The sequence below is a fragment of the Sardina pilchardus genome, chromosome 24 (assembly GCF_963854185.1).
Source record: "Sardina pilchardus chromosome 24, fSarPil1.1, whole genome shotgun sequence".
Lineage (NCBI taxonomy): Eukaryota > Metazoa > Chordata > Actinopteri > Clupeiformes > Clupeidae > Sardina > Sardina pilchardus.
This window is the reverse complement of record NC_085017.1, coordinates 9,086,999-9,091,998: the sequence shown is the minus strand read 5'-3', so window position 1 is coordinate 9,091,998 and position 5,000 is coordinate 9,086,999. Positions and strand designations below refer to the sequence as shown.

At 47.7% G+C, this 5,000-nt stretch overlaps 1 long non-coding RNA gene across 1 annotated transcript in view; it reads right to left on the bottom strand.

The window, feature by feature from the left end:
• LOC134072841 (uncharacterized) overlaps window positions 1-5,000 on the bottom strand; it is a 27,983-nt gene that overhangs the window by 22,930 nt on the left and 53 nt on the right. Inside the window, exons 1-2 of the long non-coding RNA XR_009937212.1 lie at window positions 4,974-5,000; window positions 706-760 (exon numbers count right to left, since the gene is read on the bottom strand). The exon at window positions 4,974-5,000 is cut by the window's right edge and continues 53 nt beyond it. This is a non-coding gene — a long non-coding RNA (uncharacterized LOC134072841). The remainder of the gene's footprint in view (window positions 1-705; window positions 761-4,973) is intronic.

The following is a 5,000-nucleotide window of genomic DNA, read 5'->3' as shown; positions in this document are numbered from 1 at the left end:
AAAGTATTGAATTTGTTTTTCTAGGCGCAGACTCTCTCGTGATGTACAAGACTCATAACACACTACATAAGGTCTGCAACAGTGTGAAATCGCCATGCACACATACACACATGTGCTAAGACACACAAACACGCACTCACGAAGTCCGTGGCCACACATATGTGTCCACCCACAAAGACACCCACACACCCCTACATATTCATGCAATCACAGAAACAGAAACACACACACACACACACACACACACACACACACACACACACACACACACACACACACACACACTCACGCACACACACGTACACACACACCTTAAGCTTTTTTAAACCAGTGAACGTTTAGTGGTAAATATTTTACTAAATGATCAGAAAGGTATGACGTATCCCCTCTCTCTCTCTATTGGGTCTTCATTACAACATATATTTGTAAAGACTAATTGATTAATGCATTTTAATGCAATACATTAATCATTTTAATTCATTGGGGGGTTCTTTAATTCAAATAGGACAGAGATAGACAGGGAGTAAGTGGGAGAGAGATGAGAGCTTGATCGAGTCGAGAAATAACTGCAGGTCAGAATCGACAAATGTGTATTTCAAGTTCTGGAGTGGATCTCTTGTATAGCTCTGAAATGTTTAACTGAAACATGCTTTTCCACCATTTTGTTGTGCGGTTGTGTGTTATACTGTGTCGTTATGTTCTTACCGTAAAGAGTCTAGTTGGAGAGGATTCCTGCCGACAGTCCGTCTGATGAAACTGCCTAAGGACAGAGAAGAAGAAAACACAGCACAACGTTCATTACTGAAAGTGAGTGAAACGCTCTTGAAAACATACATTTAGTTACATCCTCTCACATGTCAGTGCTTTCTGTAGGTTCTCCCTTGATAAAGGCAGGCAGGATTTGCCAAGAGAGGGATGGACGCATTTCAAAGGACTGGATGTTGGGCGATCGCGGGTAGCTGGCACCTCTTTAACGACGTGCGTCTCTCACCCACAGTGATTCCGAGATGAGATTCATCCTCCCCCCCCGCCCCCCCCCCCCCCTCAGCCCCCCTATTTTTAATTTCATCTTCAAAGCAGGGCCATCGGATTCCAATTCCAGAAGTCTGTGGTTGAATGTCATTTATTATGAATGAGACTCACAGTAGACAGTGAGTGGAGCTGGGGGGTGATGGTGGTGTGTGTGGGGGGGGGCAGGGGAATAGGGAGTAAGATACAGTCATGTATAACCTATATACTGTAACTAGAACATGCTATCCATGAGCTGCATTAGATATGCAGCAGCCTGCGACCATTAAGGATGAAAGGAAGATGTGGACATATGGGGCAGAGAAAGAGAGAGAGATGGAGAGAGAGAGAGATAGAGAGAGGGAATAAAAGAAGAACAGAAATCCTGGGAGATGTGTAGTTTGTGGACGCATGTAAATTAGGCTATGAGATTCACTGCAAATATCACAGGCACTTTACAAGTATTAGCAAATCAACAGCAGACAGGAGTGCGGTAAACAAGTAGCTTAGTAAATAAAATGTTTATGCCAGTGACATAAACACGCGCCCCGTCCGACTTTTTTGCTCTGCTGTTGCCAGGGTTACGTAAGATTACATAACAGCCGTGCGGCATGAGTAATATTTAATAATGGCTAGAAGCCCAGAAGGACGGCATCACACTCTTGCACTCGCTCGCGTCTTCATCTTTAAATCAAAGGCCAGAGAGACATGCTCGCAACGCTCTCCCCTGGGTTCCGCGGTAGCGCGTTCTCCGCCGCTGTCTGGGGCTTCAGAGCGTTCCGCTGCAGAACCTCCTCACACCCCCCCTCCTGAGGCTGCTGGGGAGACGACTCTCTCATCTCTTTGTTTTGCACACAAGCCAGACGATCCGCTTATGACAGCACTGATATCAAAGCCTTACACCTCCCACCCCCTACTCCCCTCCCCTATCTCTCCCTCTCCCAACCACCCCCCCGCTGCTATGGAGATGTCTGGGAGGTCAGGGAAAGGTCACGGCCCATACGTTACCCAGCATGCTCAGAGGCAGAGACTCCTGACAACGTCTGCCCCATGCTGGTGCATAGCACGGGAAGACTCTGTGAGTAAATATGGATCCCTCGCGCCATCAACTCAGCGACATTAAGAAGTCAATGGGGAACTAGAATGAAGCACTCAATGGATTCTGTTCTAATTAAAGGCACGGTAATGCACACTCTAAAGTACTACCAAACTTTGAACATGAGACAAGCCAGTTTGCCCATCTAAATATACACACACAAGTGTCCCAGAAAACTGACCAATGCCTGCCCTCATCGTCCTTTCTTTCTTCCCCTTTCTTTCCTTCCATCTTTCTTTCTTTCTGTCTGTCTTTCTCTCCATCTCTCTTTCTTTCCTTCTCTTTCTTTCTTTTCATCTCTCTTTCCTTCTCTCTTTCATTCCTTCTCTCTTCCTTTTAAAAATCTCCATATCTATATCTATCCATATCTATATCTATTCATATATATATATATGAATCTTTTGCGCTGCCTCTTTCCTGTACTTGTATGCACATCTTAAAAACCTTTTCAACCTACAGTTATCATTTAACATACAGTAAATATATCACATATAACAGAACGTAAATATATAGCATATATTTCAAAACATAAACCACCTATCCACCATGACTTCATAAGCCAAAGACTGCAGCACATTCAGAAACATACACACACACATACACACACATATGTACGCGCGCGCGCGCACACACACACACACACACACACACACACACACACACACACACACACACACACACACACACACACACACACACACACACATACACACACACACACACACACACACACACACACACACACACACACACACACACACACAAAATCACAATATCGGAATCTAAATAGGAAAACTGGATGCACAATCCATATGCAGCTTAAACCTACATTGTAAACACCGGAGCGCATACACATTCGTTCGAACGTATACTGTATGATGCCCCGAGGGCCCTTACAGCCGTCCACACACACACACACACACACACACACACACACACACACACACACACACACTCACAAACTACACACTACACACTACACACACGCATCGCACAGCTGCAGATAATATCTCAATGACCACGGGCACAGATAGGCAAGGCACACAAGCAGGCAAGCAAGAGATACTGCAGGAGCAGAATGGATAAGAGAGGACTATATAAATCACCCACAGGACTGGAGCTAGATAGCACAGGGAGAATATATAGAGACACAGAGACAGAGAGAGGGAGAGAGGGAAAGAGAGAGGGATGAGGGGGCACAGAAAGCTACAGAGAGAGAGAGAGAGAGGGAGAAAGAGAGAGAGAGAGTGAAGGAGGGAGGGAGAGATGTGAGAGGGAGGATTAAACATTATCGGAGCAGGAATGGTGTGGTCAGGTCATCTGTGAGTCAACGACAAAGGTGTTGAGTGATCTGCGGACGGCAGCGACGGCAGCAGCGGCTAGCGATATCTCAACACCCCCCCCCCCCCCCCCCCCACAATGTCCCTACCTTCTCCTGGACAGCAGGTGAACGCGCACGAGACCGAACCACTGGCTTGAGATCAGTAGCAACGTGCTGGCAAACGCGCGCTCCATTTCTCTATCGCGATAACTCCCGGGTCCAACGTGACCTCCCCCCCCCTCCACCCCCCTTTTGAACACCCCACGAATGCCCGTCTCAATCAGGGCCTTTGTCTGACGTGACGGACAGGCCGGACGACTGATGGACAGCTCGGGAAGGTTCCCGGATGAACAGACCGAGGTCATGTGAGAGGACTGAGGAGAGATGGGAGGAGCGAACAATGGGCGACCCTTACAGATTCTCCTTTCATTCACACGCACCCTGGTACACACACACACTCACACACACACACACTCATGCACACATACTGTACTTATATACACGTACATGTATACATACCTCTACATGCATAAACACTCGTACACGTACACCCGCGGCCCCTTACACGTGCACCAGTATGCGTGCACATACTCTTGCACTAAAGCGCGGACTAACGCCTGCTCAAGAAAAAGGAAAAAGTTGCAACCGCTACCCTCAGCCACCGCTTGCACCAGCCATCCGTAAAAAAAAAATCTTCCCCTCGTTTCCAATCCACTGCATGAAGCACTCGGCGGAGTTTAGGAAAAAGTGTGACTGTGCAGTCCCGAACAGCTATAGATGAGACACAAAGCTACGATTTGCAGCAGGCCCTTCCTTGTGCGCGCGCACACACACACTCTCTCTCTCTCTCACACACACACACACACACACACACACTCCCTCCCTCAAATCTCATTCACGGCTCCACGAGCTCCCCGTAGCCGGGCCCCTAAAAACGAGATGTTCTGCGAGCAAAAAAAGCCCTCTCCCTCCCTTCCAGAACCAGGGGAACGGAAACAGTGCGGCCGAACCACAGAGATTAATCTTTCAGCGCGAGAACTGGCGAAAAGATAAAGGGAATGCAGAGGAGAGGAGGGAAAGATAGAGAGACAGGGGGGGAAGAGAGAGCGAAAAAACGAGCGAGACATATAAATCGAAAAAGATTGCGAGTGAGAGAGAGAAATATGTATATTCAGAGAAAAGAAGATATGGAGGGAAGAGGGAGTGAGACGGACAGCGAGAAGGGACAAACAGTGCGGGACAGAGGAGGAGATTCTCTGACTGCGGGGGTTAGAAATGAGCAGAAAGACAATCGAAAGTTCACCAACACACACGAGAGTGGGGAGGACAAGGGAGGACATAGCACAAGCGGTCGAAGCAACAAGGAAAAAGAAGGCGCAAAGTAGAACATAAATGCACACAAACGAGAAAAGAGAGAGTGCGGCTGAGAGAGACATATGCAATGAGAAGTAGGTTGAAACACTCACACACACACACACACACACACACACACACACACACACGGGCACGCACACACAGGGAATAGGACAAAGGCGCATGAGACCATACCAGCATATAGGGTGCAGTGGAGTGGAC